A 21,400-nucleotide genomic window follows, 5' to 3' on the forward strand; every position below is an offset into this window, starting at 1 on the left:
TATGTAGTAAGATGCAGAATACACGCCATCCGTTTAGGCTATACGAAGAAGTATTCAGTACTGTTTTCTAGTTGATACAGGTTCTAAAAAGAAAATCACACAAGCATTTCAGTAAAGGTCAGTGCAAGAATAATAAAATTAGTACTGTGTACATATTAAGTAATACTTCTGAAGAAATGAGATTTCCTTAATATTTTTATGAGCAGTAGTAACACCGATGAGAGGGAGAAAATGAGGTAAGGAGTGGACAGTGTGGTGGCAGAGTTACAGCTATCGTGTCAGTCAGGCTTGGCGCAGGAGCAGTGCCAGTTTCTGAATAGATGCTCAAGTAGTAGTTTGAAACTGGTAGATTCAAGTGTGTTTTGGAGGGTGTGGGGTAGAGAGTTCCATAATTTGGCTATTTGATGTGAGAATAGGGCATCACCGTGAGTGTTGTTAGCTTTAACTGTGAGCTTCTGTCTGCAGATTTTAGACTTCATGGGCACGAGCAGGGAAAAGCAAGTTCCTTGAGGGCCGGGCAATAATCAGGATGAAAGATATTGTGTATGAATTTAAGTTGGTAGAGATGGAGAAGGTTAGTTAGCTCGAGCCAATTTAATTTATGTAAAGCAATACAGTGGTGGGTTTGGTGGGGAAGGTTGGCTGCGAAGTGGGCTATTTGTTGTAGCAAGTTTCCAATTTGGTTAAGTCTGATTTTTTTTTTTTTTTGAGTTGGTAAAGAAGGGGAAAGCATAAAGGAATGCAGAGAGGATGAAGGTTCTGGATATGGCTAGTCTGGTATTGTCAGTGAGGAATGGCTTGCTTCTATATAGTGAGCCAAGTTTAACATGAACTTTTCTTAATTGTGGTGGCTATGTGTTGGTCAAATTTGAGTTTGTTTAGTCACGCCAAGTAGTTTTGTATGCTCAACTGGTTGGAAGACTGTTTGTTGAGAGAATGGTGAAAGGAGGTGTGGTCGGTGATTATTTGCTACTGGTAAATAGCATTAACTGTGTGTTTTTTGAGGGTGGGGATTGTTTGTGATTTACTAACATATCTTTCTATCTCATTAAAAGCTTGTTGGGCTACTATTTGGAGGTCTGGTAAGGTATTTGCTGAGCAAATTAAAGTTGAATCATCTGCATACTGAACTACTTAAGATGCATGCACTTCAAACTCTCCTTAGCATGAAGAACATCGATATCTGTGCAGTAACAGAAACCTGGTTCAGGGCTCCCGAGAGCACCCCAACACTACCAGGTTATACCTCATACCATGCTTTTCGGCCCAAAAACTTGGACCGAACCACAGAAGGAGGGGGAGTATCGATATTCATCAAAGATACCCACACCTCCAGGTTGGTGGCAAAGCACAAAGCATCAGAGACTATCCATGTGCAACTAACAGTGGGTAAAACTGCCTTCCAGTTTATAGCCTGCTACAGACCACCCTCCCAAACCCAGAAACCCCACTCGGCCTTCCTGAGAACACTGGAAAATATGAAGGTCTCTCCAAACACCATTATATTGGGCGACTTCAACTACCCAAACATAGACTGGGAGCATTACTCTAGCTCCAACACCCTAGCCCAAAGATTCCTAGAATTCATAAACTCACATGCTATGGAACAACTTTTTACCACTCCCACAAGAGGGGAAAACATACTGGACCTGATCATCACCAACATGGGGACTCTATGCTCCAGACCAGAAGTGTATCCCTCACTGGTAAGATCAGACCATAAACTGATCTCACTGGATATTCACATCCCGACCCCCCCTGCCCAGAAAACCACAGTAAAAAACTTCTCTAAATCAAATTTCACACTCCTCAAAACTGAGGTGGAATCCTTCAAAGCCCCGGGCCTGTGGAAAATATGTCCCAGACCGCAGAATCCTTTATAAATGCATTCTATGAACACCTTCAGGAATGCATGGATCATGCAATCCCAAATAAAACCAAGACCCAATCCTCCAAAGGCAGGCGTCCTGTCTGGTGGACCCCAGCCATAAACAAACTATACAATAGAAGGAGGAAGCTACTACATGATAGAGCAAAATCCCAAAAAGGGAAGGCATCTCTGATCAGTATTAGCAAAAAACTAAGGGCACTCATAAAATCATCTAAGGCCAGCTTCAGAGAAAAATTGCACAGGACACTAAGGATAATCACAAGGCTTTCTTTAGTTATGTTAGGAACCTGGGTGGGAATTCCCAGATATGCTCAGAATTAGTCCAAAATGACAAAAAATACACCGAACCCACAGACATTGCCAACATCCTAGCTGACAGGTTCAGCGCAAACTCTCCCACCAAAAGGGCAACTATCTATCCCAGCAGAGTGCTGCCGTCCTGACATCTCAGATGCTCAGGTAAGAGCCGCCCTCTCCAAAGCAAAAAACACAGCATCAATGGGACCAGACAGTGTCCCAGGCTGTGTCCTACATGAACTCCAAGAAGAGCTAAACCCAAACATAAAACTACTGTTCAATCTCAGCCTTACTACAGGATATGTACCCAAAGAGTGGCGTACAGCAACAGTGGTCCCTCTCCACAAAGGTGGTGCCTCAACGGACCCTGGAAACTATCTCCCCATAAGCCTGACTAGCTTGGTCTGCAAAGCTATGGAAAGGATCATCATGGACCTCATAAATAAAGATATTGGGGACCTACAGACACTGGATCCTACCCAGTTCGGCTTTGTTAAGGGCAGATCCTGCCTCTTAAACCTGGTCGACTTCTTTGAAACAGTCACCAAGGCCACTGACGAAGGGAAGGTGGTCCACACAGCCTACCTGGACCTCGCAAAAGCCTTCGATACAATACCCCACTCGGGCATTATAGATAAGCTCTCCAGCTTAAATATAAACCCCTATGTCACTAGATGGGTTGCAAACTGGCTCAAGGACAGAACCCACATGGTTAGAATTGCTGGAGCCATGTCAGACCCCAAACCAGTTACAAGTGGCATCCCACAAGGCTCAGTCCTGGGACCTCTCTTGTTTGGTATATATTTCTCGGAGGTACAGGCCAACACAGAAGGACTGTGGCTGACCAAGTTCGCAGATGACTGCAAACTGGACGCCATAATCGACTCTCCAGCCGACACAAGCATCCTCCAAAAGGGCTCATAGAAACAGACAACTGGTGCCAGAGCCATGGCCTAAAGCTAAACGCCAAAAAGTGTATAGTCATCTCCTTTGGCAAAAACAAAGTGCCCACAAATTACCACATAGGTGGTAATCCATTAAGTACAGAAGAAGTAATTAGGGACCTGGGGACCCAAGTTGATAGCAATCTCTCATTTGACAACCACGTGGCCAAAGTGGTTAGAAAAACATTTTATACAGCCCACCTAATCATGAAGGGATTCACATCTAGATTAGGGGAGGTCATCATGCCTCTTTACTCATCCCTCATCAGGCCCATAATTGAGTACAATGCCCCTTTTGGGATGTACCTTACCAAACACCTGCAGCAACTGGAAAGACCCCAAAAGTACCTTGGGAGGGTGGCCTAATGGTTAAGGTGTTTGCCTTACAAACACAAGATGCAGGGTTTGAGTCTCACAAGGGATAATTGGCTAAGCTTAAAATGGCTCGGAAGGGCAGTTAGCTTAGTACGAACCTAATTAGCAAGAGGATCAAAGGGCTCAAACAGATGCCATATGCTGCCCGGTTAAAGAAACTCCAGCTCTACTTAGTGGCATACCACCTGCTCAGAGGCGATCTGTGCCTGATGTATAAAGCCATGTCCAACCCGGAATTAATGGACATGCTGCACCTCAGAAAATCCAAATCCCATCTAGCTGCATGCTTGAGAGACTTGAACCTCAGCACTGAAATAAATGGGACATGCTGGAGGGACAGATTCATAACCCAGAGGCTCCCTTCACTCTGGAATAAAATCCCAGTCCAGGTTAGGCAGAGTCCCTCATTGACTCTCTTCAAGAGGAATCTTGATGAGTGGATGGGAGATCATAGGTTTACCCCGGGTATCACTTCTATGTCACTGTTAGACAGAGGCACAGTATACAAACCTCGAAAAAGGGCATAGCAAAATTAATTTAAAATGGGTGGCGAAAGCCAAACATACTCTGGCTAGGCTTATAAATGCCCTAGGGCAGATAGCCTAGTATGAACCTATGAACCTATGAACCTATGTGTTGTGGATGAGGCTAGATCATTAGAGAAGATGGTGAAACAAAGGGGTCTTAGTATGGACCCTTGGGAGACTCTGACCGAGACAGGCAGAAGTGGTAAGAGTTCGGATTTTCATCATACTGCTTGCTGTCTGTCAGAAAGACAGCTTAGGAACCAGGAGAGGGAAGTCTTTGATATGTTTAGTGAGGCAAGAGTACAAAAGAGTTTCTGATGGGAGACAGTGCCAAACACTTTTGACATGTCTGGATAGATTGATGTTACTTGTTGGTTTGAATTTCTGAGTTGGTTGATGGTGTTAGAGAAATTAATTAGGGCTATGGTGATGCTGTGTTTTGGTCTGAAACTGTGTTGGGAGGGAGAGATAAGGTTGTGAAATAACAGGCATTGTAGTAATTGAGTGTGAATACATTTTTCCAGAATTATGACACAAGGAGAAAGGATGGCTATGGGTCTGTACTTGTTTAATTCTGTTGGTGTTCCTCCTTTATATAGAGGGGTGATATAGAAATTTTCCATAATTTTGGGACATATTGTTCTGCTATAGACCTATTTACCAGAATGGAGATAGGCAGACCTATGACATCAGCTGATAGTTGGAAGTACTCACTGGGGAGTTGGTCAGCTGCTAAGGAAGAAGGTTTTATTTTTTAGCATTGATCCTATGGTGTTAGTTGGGACAGGTTTGAGGTCAAAAGAGTTGTTAGTTTCCACATTAGGTGGCAGGGACAGAGGGATGGAATTGTTCCCTGTAACTAAGGAAAGGGTGGTGTTTATAAAGTAGGTGTTGATTTGTGAGGCAATATTCACACTTTAGTTATTGGTTGTTGGTTCTGAGGTTGTAGCTTTACTTGGGTGGAGGAGTGAGTTAATTGCTTGCCAGAACTTTTTTGGGATTGTTTCATATTTGTTTTGCATAGATGTATAATATGTTTTTTTTGTCTAGTTTGAGTTGTTTTTTTGTTTGATTGTGGAGCAGCTGGTATGCTAGCAGAGTTTTTATTGCCTTTTGTTTACTGGTATTGAAACCAAGTTTTGTCCCTTAGTTTTTGAAGTCTAATGGTTTCCTCTGATATCCAGTGCAATCTCTTATTTTTAACATGACATGTACAAGTTGGTGCTAAGCTATTTAGAATAGCTAGAAATGTGTCATTGAAGTATGTTATAGCCTGGTCAAGTTGGAGATGATGGAGTGGTGTCCAGTTGCAATTATTGAGCATGTTTAAGAATGCTTCGTTGGAGAAGTTTTTGAAATTTTGTACAACTTTGTAAACTATGATTCTGGGTGAGTTGAGCTGATGACAGATTAAATAGGTAGGTCTATGGTCACTTATTTGGAAGGCATTCAGAGAGATAGTTGTGAGTAGTACTGTTAATAAGTGACCAGTCTAAGATAGATTCCTTTTTGCTATGTTTATCTGTTCGAATGGGAAACTGGATTGTTTGGGAGAAACCATGTAGAGTTATGAAGGTGGAAGAGTAATCACCAGTGCAAGTGATCCAGTCTAAGTTGAAGTCACCTGTAATAATGGTTTCATGGGTGTAGGTTGAGGCTGTCCAGGCTAAGGGTTCCTCAATGGCAGTGGGAGTATTCTTGGGAGTTATGTAAGTGGCTATTATGGTAATATTTTTCTTTGAGTTGATTATGAGCCGTGTTACTAGAACATCAAAGTTCTTATCATAAGTGCATTTGATGGGTAGGTAGTCTATGTCTAGGTTATCTTTGTAGAAGATTGCAGCCCCACCACCCTTCTTCCTGTTCCTGTCTAACCTGTGTATGCTATAACCTTGTGAGAGTCTGGGTCTCTTATATGGGGTTTTAACCAAGTTTCTGTTGCTATAAGAATGTCTGGTGAGTATTGTGCAATGACTGCATGAAAGTCTGTGATTTTGTTAATGAGTCTTCTAAGGTTCATGTTAAGAATGAGAAAGTCTGAAGTTTAATGTGAGGAAGGGGTGGAATGGTAGCCGTGATGGTATGTTGTGCAGTATGTGGTCTGGGATTGGGGTGTATATCACCACTATGGAGAATCTATGCTAATATACATCCATGTTTGTGTGACAGTTTGGAGAGTATGTGAAGGTGTTTGTTGAAGTAGTTAGCGGTATTGTTGACAACTACATATTTGAAGTGGAAGTATGCAATAGGTGTGTGACTGCAGAGTTGGGAGGTAGATGGCATGGTTTTTCAGCTGTCATGCTTTACTGCTCAGATCTCGTTTCACATAAGTCATCCGTCTCTTTGCTGGATGTCCTTGTTTCCTTACTTAATTCTGTTCTACTTTCCTACACATGTACCTGACCCTCTGGACTCTTAGCCCCATAGTGTAACACATAAATTCCTTCAGTGTTTTCTATGGTCTGATAACCACCTTCCTTGTATGTTAAGCCTGCTCTAGTTTCTATAGTAATGATACAGTTTTTGGTGGAGTACTCTTTAGCAAAAGTTGATAGACCATTTCTATGGTCTACACTAAAGAACACATGTTTTATAGGTTCAGGGGTTCATAACTAGTAGGTAGCCTCTGCCATATCATTGGTTAATAGGTTCAGAGGTGACTACTAGGCTAACTACCCCTAGCCATGCTTCCCAAATTTATTTTGACAAGTTTTGATACCCTAGCGGCTATTTTCAGGGGTATATGTAAGCATGGGCCTGAGTGGTTGTCAAATCTGAGGTAAAAATAGCCTTCCAGGCCAAGGACAATCAGAAAGCTTTCTTCAGCTATGTCTGCAACCTCAAAGGCAACAAAAAACAATGTGCCAAACTAACTGTAAATGCAACCACCTATACTGACCAGACAGTATAGCAACATACCTCTCAACTAAACAGATTTTCGTAGAATGTCCAGATTTTTGCCTCATATTTTTGGTGTGTTCCCCCTAAAATCTTACTTTTCTGGCAAATAGCTGAGTATTGAAGTCATTAAATAATGAAAAACATTTGAGTTTAAGTCTCCACATCCTTCAGAAAATTCATGGTAATGCAAATCCTATTATTCTATCAACTTTCTAGGTTTGTAAGAGAAATATTTAAAATCTGTCCCTATTTGTCCCCCCATCATTTTAGGTTTTGTCCAGATTTTTTGCTCTAAGAGGTTGAGAGATATGTATAGCAAATATACTGGCTGACAAATTTAGCTCCATTTATACCCTCTCACCACCAGACACCTCTCAGGAAATATCCTCAACCATAACTCATCCAACTATCACTAGGGGAAAAGGTTCTCAATATACTCTCTAAGGCCAAGAACACTGAATTGATGTGTCCTTATAATATCCCAGGATGCCTCCTTAATAGCATCAAACAAGACCTATCAGGACAACTAGAATTAGTCCAACAGTATTAGATCAATAGAACTATGTTTAAATCTGTGTTATGAGTTTCCTGGGTCACAGAGGGGGATGTGGTCAGTAAACATGAGTGGGAGGTTGGCGTAACGGTTAAGGTGCTTACCTTAAAAACACAATGTGCAGGATTTGATTCTGACATGGGGTAACTGGCTAGACTTAAAATTGCCCATAAGGGCAGTTAGCCTAGTACTGACCTATGAACCTATGAACCTATGCATAGCTTGTAGGATATAATATTAGACTTTGTCTGTGATGATTTGGACATGGAGAAGTTCAGTTGCAGCATGCTTACTGACCAGCATTAAGGTGTTTGTTTTTAATGGAAATAGAGACACCTCCAGTGTTTGTTCTTTCTTGTGCAGTAGCTGCTCTAGACATGTGGAAAATATTATACTTTGAACTGCTGGGGTGCTCTTCATGGCTGTAAACCATGTCTCAACAACTGCACAGATCTCTATATTTTCTGGGGTGAGGAGAGATTACAGGGACTAGGGTTTCTTGTTTAGATTCCTGGCATTGAGCAGTAACACCTTAAATGTTCTTGTGTTGATTTTGCTATGTTGGAAGGACTATCAGGTTGGGAAAGTTTAAAAAGGAACTATGGGGGTTGGGAAAGGTGCTAGCCAATATTCAAAAGCCTAGTGGAGAAAGGTGCAGACCATTCCCAGCAAAGAATTGTGATCTCTCAACTAATTACATATCTTATTCAAGAAAATGTCCTCACTCCTACACAACACAGGTTTCACCCTAAACACAGCACCTCCACTGCCCTTATTTCTTTCGCTGAAACTGCTGCTATAACCAGAGACAACAACATACTTGTATCTTCTCTGTTCCTCGATCTAACTAAAACCGTTGACACTTTCTCACTCTCTACTCCTCTCCAGCTATCCCATCTCAATCTCTCTCACACTGCCCTCAACTGTTTCTCCACCTACCTCTCTAACAGACTACAGTCAGTTAAATAGTTTAACTCTTGTTCCTCTTTCCTCTCTATCAAAACTTGGGAATCCCAAGGCTCCATCCTTGCCCTCTGCTATTCAACATCTTCAACAACAACATCCATACTTCTTGCGGTCACTCCTCCATGTTGATATCTTTCTCTAAAAACTTGTCAGACCTGTTAACTACTGCACAAAACTCCTTTTATTCTGTAGAAAGATGGCTCAATGACAATCCTCAATCCCAATAAAACAAAGCTCCGCCTTTTCCTCCCTAACTCCCTCTCCCACTGTAAATCTACCATTTCAATCTCTTATCTCAACAACACTATTATAAAAGTTGGAAAACAAACTAAATTCCTCTGCATCATTATTGATGACCTATTAAAATTTGACCTATATTTCCAACAAAGCATCAAAAAACCCACCAAAAATTAGTCCTACTTTAAAGAAATAAAAAAATATCTTAGTGCAGAATCCAAACATGCCCTTGCTCAAACTTTCTTACTACCCACCCTGCTAAATGCCTTTCCTATCCTGACTAACCTACAATCTTCCCTTATTCACAAACTTGAATCAACATGCAATAAAGTTGCTAGATTTGCTGTAAATCATCCCTCCTCCTCCCACCACTGCTTGGACCTACAGAAACTTCACTGGCTTGAACTCCCACATCAGTTTACTCCAAACTGCTCACTCACTTCACAATAACCCCACTACCTACACATCATTTTCCAAACTTCTGTCCTATTACACCACCAATCGTCCTCTTTGTAGTTCCAACCAACTCTTACTACTGACCTATAAATCCTGGAAAAATATAGGCAAAAAACTTTATAAATACTCTGTCTCTCATAGCTGGAACAAATTCCCATTACATATCAGAATAACGCATGCCAACAACTTTAAAAAGCCATTAAAAGATCACCTGCTTAACTGCAAGATCTGTCACTGCAATCACCCCACTTAACCTCCCGTATACCTCTTGTCTATTCGCATTCTACAACCTCGACTTAGGAAGTGTCTTGGCATTACTTCTAATTCTTGTAAATATTAGAACATGCTAGCTTTTCAGCACTGTGACTAAACGTTTTGTATGTTTATATTTTTAGTACTTACACTTTCTTATCTGACAACTATAATGTGTTCTGTACACCGGCACTTCAGGTTGTACTCTATTTTATCTTATTTATAAAGTTTCTTTTACTTTTTATTGCTGCAGAAGTTATTGGAGCTTTTCTCCTCAGGTCTCCACCGAAAATGTTTTTTGTTTTGTAACTCAGCTGGACCAACCCGGTTAACAAATGTGAAATAATAAATAAATCTGTTACCCATATCCACCCAGGCTGATAGATACTGCACAACTTTCAAATAACACCAATTATTAGTCATTTATCTTATTTTCATATTTTGATATTATCCTTAGAGAAGGTAGAATGCTGCCCATATTTAGGGTCATACTGGCCTGCAACACATTGTCCGAGAGCTATATCATGTTTCTCTTTTTGTATGCCAGGGACGAATTCTCAGGTCATTTACAACTGGTTGGATATCATTGAATCATACTAGAATTTGTGGTTCAGTGACATGAGTGTGTGCATGATCTGGTGGTCATTCATTAAATCATACTGGAATTTGTGGTTCACAGACCTGAGTGTGTGCATGATCTGGTGGTCATTCATTGAATAATATTGGAATTTGTGCTTCAGTGACCTGAGTGTGTGCATGATCTGGTGGTCATTCGATGAATCACACTGGAATTTGTAGTTCAGTGACCTGAGTGTGTGCATGATCTGGTGGTCATTGATTGAATAATACTGGAATTTGTGGTTCAGTGACCTGACTGTGTGCATGATCTGGTGGTCATTCATTGAATCATACTGGAATTTGTGGTTCAGTGACCTGAGTGTGTGCATGATCTGGTGACCATTTATTGAATCATACTGGAATTTGTAGTTCAGTGACCTGAGTGTGTGCATGATCTGAAGGTCATTCATTGAATTATACTGGAATGTGTGGTTCAGTGACCTGAGTGTCTGCATGATCTGGTGGTCATTCATTGAACCATATGGGAATTTTTGGTTCAGTGACCTGAGTGTGTGCATGATCTGTTGGTCATTCATTGAACCATACAGGAATTTGTGGTTCAGTGACCTGAGTGTGTGCATGATCTGGTGGTCTCATACTGGAATTTGTAGTTCGGTGACCTAAGTGTGTGCATGATCTGGTGGTCATTCATTGAATCATACTGGAATTTGTGGTTCAGTGACCTGAGTGTGTGCATGATCTGGTGGCCATTTATTGAATCATACTGGAATTTGTAGTTCAGTGACCTGAGTGTGTGCATGATCTGAGGTCATTCATTGAATTATACTGGAATGTGTGGTTCAGTGACCTGAGTGTGTGCATGATCTGGTGGTCATTCATTGAACCATATGGGAATTTTTGGTTCAGTGACCTGAGTGTGTGCATGATCGGTTGGTCATTCATTGAACCATACAGGAATTTGTGGTTCAGTGACCTGAGTGTGTGCATGATCTGGTGGTCATTCATTGAACCATATGGGAATTTGTGGTTCAGTAACCTGACTGTTTGCATGATCTGGTGGTCATTCACTGAACCATACAGGAATTTCTGGTTCAGTGATCTGAGTGTGTGCATGATCTGGTGGTCATTCATTGAACCATATGGGAATTTGTGGTTTAGTGAACTGAGTGTGTGCATGATCTGGTGGTCATTCATTGAACCATATGGGAATTTGTGGTTCAGTGACCTGAGTATGTGCATGATCTGGTGGTCATTCATTGAAGCATATGGAATTTCTGGTTCCGTGACCTGAGTATATGCACAATTTAGTGGCCTTTCATTGAACCATACGGGAATTTGTGGTTCAGTGACCTGAGTGTGTACATGATTTGGTGGTCATTCATTGAATCATATGGGAATTTGTGGTTCTGTGACCCTGAGTGTGTGCATGATCTGGTGGTCATTCATTGAACCATACGGGAATTTGTGGTTCAGTGACCTGAGTGTGTGCATGATCTGGTGGTCATTCATTGTATCATATGGGAATTTCTGGTTCAGTGACCTGACTGTGTGCATGATCTGGTGGTCATTCATTAAACCATACAGGAATTTGTGGTTCAGTGACCTGAGTGTGTGTTCGATCTGGGGGTCATTCATTTAACCATATGGGAAATTCTGGTTCAGTGGCCTGAGTGTGTGCATGATCTGGTGGTCATTCATTGAATCATACATGAATTTGTGGTTCAGTGACCTGAGTGTGTGGGCACAATCTGGTGGTCATTCATTGAACCATATGGGAATTTGTGGTTTAGTGACCTGAGCATGTGCACAATCTGGTCGGCATTCATTGAACCATATGGGAATTTGTGGTTCAGTGACCTGAGTGTGTGCATGATTGTGGTGGTCATTCATTGAACCATAGAGGAATTTCTGGTTCAGTGATCTGAGTGTGTACATGATCTGGTGATCATTCATTCAACCCTATGGGAATTTGTGGTTCAGTGACTTGAGTGTGTGCATGATCTGGTGGTCATTCATTGAACCATACAGGAATTTGTGGTTCAGTGACCTCAGTGTGTGCATGATCTAATGGTCATTCATTGAACCATACTTGAATATGTGGGTCAGTGACCTGAGTGTGTGCATGATCTGGTGGTCATTCATTGAATCATACCGGAATATGTGGTTCAGTGACCTGAATGTGTGCATGATCTGGTAGTCATTCATTGACTCACATGGGAATTTGTGGTTTATTGACCTGTGTGTGTGCATGATCTGGTGGTCATTCATTGAATCATATGGGAATTTATGGGTCAGTGACCTGAGTGTGTGCATGATCTCATGGTCATTCATTGAATCATACAGGAATTTGTGGTTCAGTGACCTGTGTGTGTGTGCATGATCTGGCGGTCATTCATTGAATGATATGGGAATTTGTGGTTCAGTGACCTGAGTGTGTGCATGATCTGAAGGTCATTCATTGAATTATACTGGAATGTGTGGTTCAGTGACCTGAGTGTGTGCATGATCTGGTGGTCACTCATTGAACCATATGGGAATTTTTGGTTCAGTGACCTGAGTGTGTGCATGATCTGTTGGTCATTCATTGAACCATACAGGAATTTGTGGTTCAGTGACCTGAGTGTGTGCATGATCTGGTGGTGATTCATTGAACCATAGGGAATTTGTGGTTCAGTAACCTGACTGTTTGCATGATCTGGTAGTCATTCAGTGAACCATACAGGAATTTGTGGTTCAGTGACCTGAGTGTGTGCATGATCTGGTGGTCATTCATTGAATCATACTGGAATTTGTAGTTTGGTGACCTAAGTGTGTGCATGATCTGGGGGTCATTGATTGAATCATACTGGAATTTGTGGTTCAGTGACCTGACTGTGTGCATGATCTGGTGGTCATTCATTGAATCATACTGGAATTTGTGGTTCAGTGACCTGAGTGTGTGCATGATCTGGTGGCCATTTATTGAATCATACTGTAATCTGTAGTTCAGTGACCTGAGTGTGTGCATGATCTGAAGGTCATTCATTGAATTATACTGGAATGTGTGGTTCAGTGACCTGAGTGTGTGCATGATCTGGTGGTCATTCATTGAACCATATGGGAATTTGTGGTTCAGTGACCTGAGTATGTGCATGATCTGGTGGTCATTCATTGATGCATATGGGAATTTCTGGTTCCGTGACCTGAGTGTATGCACAATTTGGTGGCCTTTCATTGAACCATACGTGAATTTGTGGTTCAGTGACCTGAGTGTGTGCATGATTTGGTGGTCATTCATTGAATCATATGGGAATTTGTGGTGCAGTGACCTGAGTGTGTGCATGATCTGGTGGTCATTCATTGAACCATATGGGAATTTGTGGTTTTATGACCCTGAGTGTGTGCATGATCTGGTGGTCATTCATTGAACCATACGGGAATTTGTGGTTCAGTGACCTGAGTGTGTGCATGATCTGGTGGTCATTCATTGAATCATATGGGAATTTCTGGTTCAGTGACCTGACTGTGTGCACGATCTGGTGGTCATTCATTGAACCATATGGGAATTTGTGGTTCAGTGACCTGAGTGTGTGTTCGATCTGGTGGTCATTCATTTAACCATATGGGAATTTCTGGTTCAGTGGCCTGAGTGTGTGCATGATCTGGTGGTCATTCATTGAACCATACATGAATTTGTGGTTCAGAGACCTGAGTGTGTGGGCACAATCTGGTGGTCATTCATTGAACCATATGGGAATTTGTGGTTTAGTGACCTGAGCATGTGCACAATCTGGTCATCATTCATTGAACCATATGGGAATTTGTGGTTCAGTGACTTGAGTGTGTGCATGATTGTGGTGGTCATTCATTGAATCATACAGGAATTTCTGGTTCAGTGATCTGAGTGTGTGCATGGTCTGGTGATCATTCATTCACCCTATGGGAATTTGTGGTTCAGTGACTTGAGTGTGTGCATGATCTGGTGGTCATTCATTGAACCATACAGGAATTTGTGGTTCAACGACCTCAGCTTGTGCATGATCTAATGGTCATTCATTGAACCATACTTGAATATGTGGGTCAGTGACCTGAGTGTGTGCATGATCTGGTGGTCATTCATTGAATCATACCAGAATTTGTGGTTCAGTGACCTGAGTGTGTGCATGATCTGGTGGTCATTCATTGAACCATATGGGAATGTGTGGCTCAGTGACCTGAGTGCGTGCATGATCTGGTGGTCATTCATTCAATCATATGGGCATTTGTGGGTCAGTGACCTGAGTGTGTGCATGATCTGGTGGTCATTCATTGAACCATACTAGAATTTGTGGTTCAGTGACCTGAGTGTGTGCATGATCTCGTGGTCATTCATTGAATCATACAGGAATTTGTGGCTCAGTGACCTGTGTGTGTGCATGATCTGGTGGTCATTCATTGAATCATATGGGAATTTGTGGTTCAGTGACCTGAGTGTGTGCATGATCTAGTGGTCATTTATTGACTCATATGGGAAATTGTGGTTCAGTGACCTGAGTGTGTGCATGATCGGGTGGTCATTCATTGAATCATATGGAAATTTGTGCTTCAGTGACCTGAGTGTGTGCATGATCTGGTGGTCATTCACTGAATCATATGGGAATTTGTGGCTCAGTGACCTGAGTGTGTGCATGATCTGGTGGTCATTCATTGAATCATATGGAAATTTGTGGTTCAGTGACCTGAGTGTGTGCATTATCTGGTGGTCATTCATTGAATCATATGGGAATTTGTGATTCAGTGACCTGAGTGTATGCACAATTTGGTGGTCATTCATTGAACCATATGGGAATTTGTGGTTCAGTGACCTGAGTGTGTGAATGATCTGGTGGTCATTCATTGAACCATACATGAATTTGTGGTTCAGTGGCCTGAGTGTGTGCATGATCTGGTGGTCATTCATTGAACCATATGGGAATTTGTGGTTCAGTGACCTGAGTATGTGCATGATCTGGTGGTCATTCATTGAAGCATATGGGAATATCTGGTTTCGTGACCTGAGTGTATGCACAATTTGGTGGTCATTCATTGAACCATATGAGAATTTGTGGTTCAGTGACCTGAATGTGTGCATGATCTGGTGGTCATTCATTGAACCATACAGGAATTTGTGGTTCAGTGGCCTGAGTGTGTGTATGATCTGGTGGTCATTCATTAAACCATATGGGAATTTGTGGTTTAGTTACCTGAGTGTGTGCATGATCTGGTGGTCATTCATTGAACCATATGGGAATTTGTGGTTCAGTGACCTGAGTGTGTGCATGATTTGGTGGTCATTCATTGAACCATATGGGAATTTGTGGTTCAGTGACCTGAGTGTGTGCATGATCTGAAGGTCATTCATTGAATTATACTGGAATGTGTGGTTCAGTGACCTGAGTGTGTGCATGATCTGGTGGTCATTCATTGAACCATATGGGAATTTTTGGTTCAGTGACCTGAGTGTGTGCATGATCTGGTGGTGATTCATTGAACCATAGGGAATTTGTGGTTCAGTAACCTGACTGTTTGCATGATCTGGTAGTCATTCAGTGAACCATACAGGAATTTGTGGTTCAGTGACCTGAGTGTGTGCATGATCTGGTGGTCATTCATTGAATCATACTGGAATTTGTAGTTTGGTGACCTAAGTGTGTGCATGATCTGGGGTCATTGATTGAATCATACTGGAATTTGTGGTTCAGTGACCTGACTGTGTGCATGATCTGGTGGTCATTCATTGAATCATACTGGAATTTGTGGTTCAGTGACCTGAGTGTGTGCATGATCTGGTGGCCATTTATTGAATCATACTGTAATCTGTAGTTCAGTGACCTGAGTGTGTGCATGATCTGAAGGTCATTCATTGAATTATACTGGAATGTGTGGTTCAGTGACCTGAGTGTGTACATGATCTGGTGGTCATTCATTGAACCATATGGGAATTTGTGGTTCAGTGACCTGAGTATGTGCATGATCTGGTGGTCATTCATTGATGCATATGGGAATTTCTGGTTCTGACCTGAGTGTATGCACAATTTGGTGGCCTTTCATTGAACCATACGTGAATTTGTGGTTCAGTGACCTGAGTGTGTGCATGATTTGGTGGTCATTCATTGAATCATATGGGAATTTGTGGTGCAGTGACCTGAGTGTGTGCATGATCTGGTGGTCATTCATTGAACCATATGGGAATTTGTGGTTTTGTGACCCTGAGTGTGTGCATGATCTGGTGGTCATTCATTGAACCATACGGGAATTTGTGGTTCAGTGACCTGAGTGTGTGCATGATCTGGTGGTCATTCATTGAATCATATGGGAATTTCTGGTTCAGTGACCTGACTGTGTGCACGATCTGGTGGTCATTCATTGAACCATATGGGAATTTGTGGTTCAGTGACCTGAGTGTGTGTTCGATCTGGTGGTCATTCATTTAACCATATGGGAATTTCTGGTTCAGTGGCCTGAGTGTGTGCATGATCTGGTGGTCATTCATTGAACCATACATGAATTTGTGGTTCAGAGACCTGAGTGTGTGGGCACAATCTGGTGGTCATTCATTGAACCATATGGGAATTTGTGGTTTAGTGACCTGAGCATGTGCACAATCTGGTCATCATTCATTGAACCATATGGGAATTTGTGGTTCAGTGACCTGAGTGTGTGCATGATTGTGGTGGTCATTCATTGAATCATACAGGAATTTCTGGTTCAGTGATCTGAGTGTGTGCATGGTCTGGTGATCATTCATTCACCCTATGGGAATTTGTGGTTCAGTGACTTGAGTGTGTGCATGATCTGGTGGTCATTCATTGAACCATACAGGAATTTGTGGTTCAATGACCTCAGCTTGTGCATGATCTAATGGTCATTCATTGAACCATACTTGAATATGTGGGTCAGTGACCTGAGTGTGTGCATGATCTGGTGGTCATTCATTGAATCATACCAGAATTTGTGGTTCAGTGACCTGAGTGTGTGCATGATCTGGTGGTCATTCATTGAACCATATGGGAATGTGTGGCTCAGTGACCTGAGTGTGTACATGATCTGGTGGTCATTCAATGAACCATACAGGAATATGTGGTTCAGTGACCTGAGTGTGTGCATGATCTGGTAGTCATTCATTGACTCACATGGGAATTTGTGGTTTATTGACCTGTGTGTGTGCATGATCTGGTGGTCATTCATTGAATCATATGGGAATTTTTGGTTCAGTGACCTGAGTGTGTGCATGATCTGGTGGTGATTCATTGAACCATAGGGAATTTGTGGTTCAGTAACCTGACTGTTTGCATGATCTGGTAGTCATTCAGTGAACCATACAGGAATTTGTGGTTCAGTGACCTGAGTGTGTGCATGATCTGGTGGTCATTCATTGAATCATACTGGAATTTGTAGTTTGGTGACCTAAGTGTGTGCATGATCTGGGGGTCATTGATTGAATCATACTGGAATTTGTGGTTCAGTGACCTGACTGTGTGCATGATCTGGTGGTCATTCATTGAATCATACTGGAATTTGTGGTTCAGTGACCTGAGTGTGTGCATGATCTGGTGGCCATTTATTGAATCATACTGTAATCTGTAGTTCAGTGACCTGAGTGTGTGCATGATCTGAAGGTCATTCATTGAATTATACTGGAATGTGTGGTTCAGTGACCTGAGTGTGTACATGATCTGGTGGTCATTCATTGAACCATATGGGAATTTGTGGTTCAGTGACCTGAGTATGTGCATGATCTGGTGGTCATTCATTGATGCATATGGGAATTTCTGGTTCCGTGACCTGAGTGTATGCACAATTTGGTGGCCTTTCATTGAACCATACGTGAATTTGTGGTTCAGTGACCTGAGTGTGTGCATGATTTGGTGGTCATTCATTGAATCATATGGGAATTTGTGGTGCAGTGACCTGAGTGTGTGCATGATCTGGTGGTCATTCATTGAACCATATGGGAATTTGTGGTTTTGTGACCCTGAGTGTGTGCATGATCTGGTGGTCATTCATTGAACCATACGGGAATTTGTGGTTCAGTGACCTGAGTGTGTGCATGATCTGGTGGTCATTCATTGAATCATATGGGAATTTCTGGTTCAGTGACCTGACTGTGTGCACGATCTGGTGGTCATTCATTGAACCATATGGGAATTTGTGGTTCAGTGACCTGAGTGTGTGTTCGATCTGGTGGTCATTCATTTAACCATATGGGAATTTCTGGTTCAGTGGCCTGAGTGTGTGCATGATCTGGTGGTCATTCATTGAACCATACATGAATTTGTGGTTCAGAGACCTGAGTGTGTGGGCACAATCTGGTGGTCATTCATTGAACCATATGGGAATTTGTGGTTTAGTGACCTGAGCATGTGCACAATCTGGTCATCATTCATTGAACCATATGGGAATTTGTGGTTCAGTGACCTGAGTGTGTGCATGATTGTGGTGGTCATTCATTGAATCATACAGGAATTTCTGGTTCAGTGATCTGAGTGTGTGCATGGTCTGGTGATCATTCATTCACCCTATGGGAATTTGTGGTTCAGTGACTTGAGTGTGTGCATGATCTGGTGGTCATTCATTGAACCATACAGGAATTTGTGGTTCAATGACCTCAGCTTGTGCATGATCTAATGGTCATTCATTGAACCATACTTGAATATGTGGGTCAGTGACCTGAGTGTGTGCATGATCTGGTGGTCATTCATTGAATCATACCAGAATTTGTGGTTCAGTGACCTGAGTGTGTGCATGATCTGGTGGTCATTCATTGAACCATATGGGAATGTGTGGCTCAGTGACCTGAGTGTGTACATGATCTGGTGGTCATTCAATGAACCATACAGGAATATGTGGTTCAGTGACCTGAGTGTGTGCATGATCTGGTAGTCATTCATTGACTCACATGGGAATTTGTGGTTTATTGACCTGTGTGTGTGCATGATCTGGTGGTCATTCATTGAATCATATGGGAATTTGTGGTTCAGTGATCTGAGTGCGTGCATGATCTGGTGGTCATTCATTCAATCATATGGGCATTTGTGGGTCAGTGACCTGAGTGTGTGCATGATCTGGTGGTCATTCATTGAACCATACTAGAATTTGTAGTTCAGTGACCTGAGTGTGTGCATGATCCCGTGGTCATTCATTGAATCATACAGGAATTTGTGGTTCAGTGACCTGTGTGTGTGCATGATCTGGTGGTCATTCATTGAATCATATGGGAATTTGTGGTTCAGTGACCTGAGTATGTGCATGATCTAGTGGTCATTTATTGACTCATACGGGAAATTGTGGTTCAGTGACCTGAGTGTGTGCATGATCAGGTGGTCATTCATTGAATCATATGGAAATTTGTGCTTCAGTGACCTGAGTGTGTGCATGATCTGGTGGTCATTCACTGAATCATATGGGAATTTGTGGCTCAGTGACCTGAGTGTGTGCATGATCTGGTGGTCATTCATTGACTCATATGGAAATTTGTGGTTCAGTGACCTGAGTGTATGCATTATCTGGTGGTCATTCATTGAATCATATGGGAATTTGTGATTCAGTGACCTGAGTGTATGCACAATTTGGTGGTCATTCATTGAACCATATGGGAATTTGTGGTTCAGTGACCTGAGTGTGTGAATGATCTGGTGGTCAGTCATTGAACCATACATGAATTTGTGGTTCAGTGGCCTGAGTGTGTGCATGATCTGGTGGTCATTCATTGAACCATATGGGAATTTGTGGTTCAGTGACCTGAGTATGTGCATGATCTGGTGGTCATTCATTGAAGCATATGGGAATATCTGGTTTCGTGACCTGAGTGTATGCACAATTTGGTGGTCATTCATTGACCCATATGAGAATTTGTGGTTCAGTGACCTGAGTGTGCACATGATCTGGTGGTCATTCATTGAACCATACAGGAATTTGTGGTTCAGTGACCTGAGTGTGCACATGATCTGGTGGTCATTCATTGAACCATACAGGAATTTGTGGTTTAGTTACCTGAGTGTGTGCATGATCTGGTGGTCATTCATTGAACCATATGGGAATTTGTGGTTCAGTGACCTGAGTGTGTGCATGATTTGGTGGTCATTCATTGAAGCATATGGGAATTTCTGGTTCTGTGACCTTAGTGTATGCACGATTTGGTAGCCTTTCATTGAACCATACGGGAATTTGTGGTTCATTGACCTGAGTGTGTGCATGATTTGGTGGTCATTCATTGAATCATATGGGAATTTTTGGTGCAATGACCTGAGTGTGTGCATGATCTGGTGGTCATTCATTGAACCATATGGGAATTTGTGGTTCTGTGACCCTGAGTGTGTGCATGATCTGGTGGTCATTCATTGAACCATATGGGAATTTCTGGTTCAGTGACCTGCGTGTGTGCATGATCTGGTGGTCATTCATTGAACCATATGGGAGTTTGTGGTTCAGTGACCTGAGTGTGTGTTCGATCTGGTGGTCATTCATTTAACCATATGGGAATTTCTGGTTCAGTGGCCTGAGTGTATGCATGATCTGGTGGTCATTCATTGAACCATACAGGAATTTGTGGTTCAGTGAACTGAGTGTGTGGGCACAATCTGGTGGTCATTCATTGAACCATATGGGAATTTGTGGTTTAGTGACCTGAGCATGTGAACGATCTGGTGGTCATTCATTGAACCATACAGAAATTTGTGGTTCAGTGACCTGAGTGTGTGCATGATCTGGTCGTCATTCATTGAACCATATGGGAATTTGTGGTTCAGTGACCTGAGTGTGTGCATGATTGTGGTGGTCATTCATTGAACGATACAGGAATTTCTGGTTCAGTGATCTGAGTGTTTGCATGATCTGGTGATCATTCATTCAACCCTATGGGAATTTGTGGTTCAGTGACTTGAGTGTGTGCATGATCTGGTGGTCATTCATTGAACCATACAGGAATTTGTGGTTCAGTGACCTCAGTGTGTGCATGATCTAATGGTCATTCATTGAACCATACATGAATATGTGGGTCAGTGACCTGAGTGTGTGCATGATCTGGTGGTCATTCATTGAACCATATGGGAATGTGTGGCTCAGTGGCCTGAATGTGTACATGATCTGGTAGTCATTCATTGACTCACATGGGAATTTGTGGTTTATTGACCTGTGTGTGTGCATGATCTGGTCGTCATTCATTGAATCATATGGGAATTTGTGGTTCAGTGATCTGAGTGTGTGCATGATGTGGTGGTCATTCATTTAATCATATGGGAATTTGTGGGTCAGTGACCTGAGTGTGTGCATGATCTGGTGGTCATTCATTGAACCATACTAGAATTTGTGGTTCAAAGACCTGAGTGTGTGCATTATCTCGTGGTCATTCATTGAATCATACAGGAATTTGTGGTTCAGTGACCTGTGTGTGTGCATGATCTGTTGGTCATTCATTGAATCA

The sequence above is a fragment of the Protopterus annectens genome, chromosome 4.part0 (genome assembly GCF_019279795.1).
Source record: "Protopterus annectens isolate FY-2018-M chromosome 4.part0, PAN1.0, whole genome shotgun sequence".
Lineage (NCBI taxonomy): Eukaryota > Metazoa > Chordata > Ceratodontiformes > Protopteridae > Protopterus > Protopterus annectens.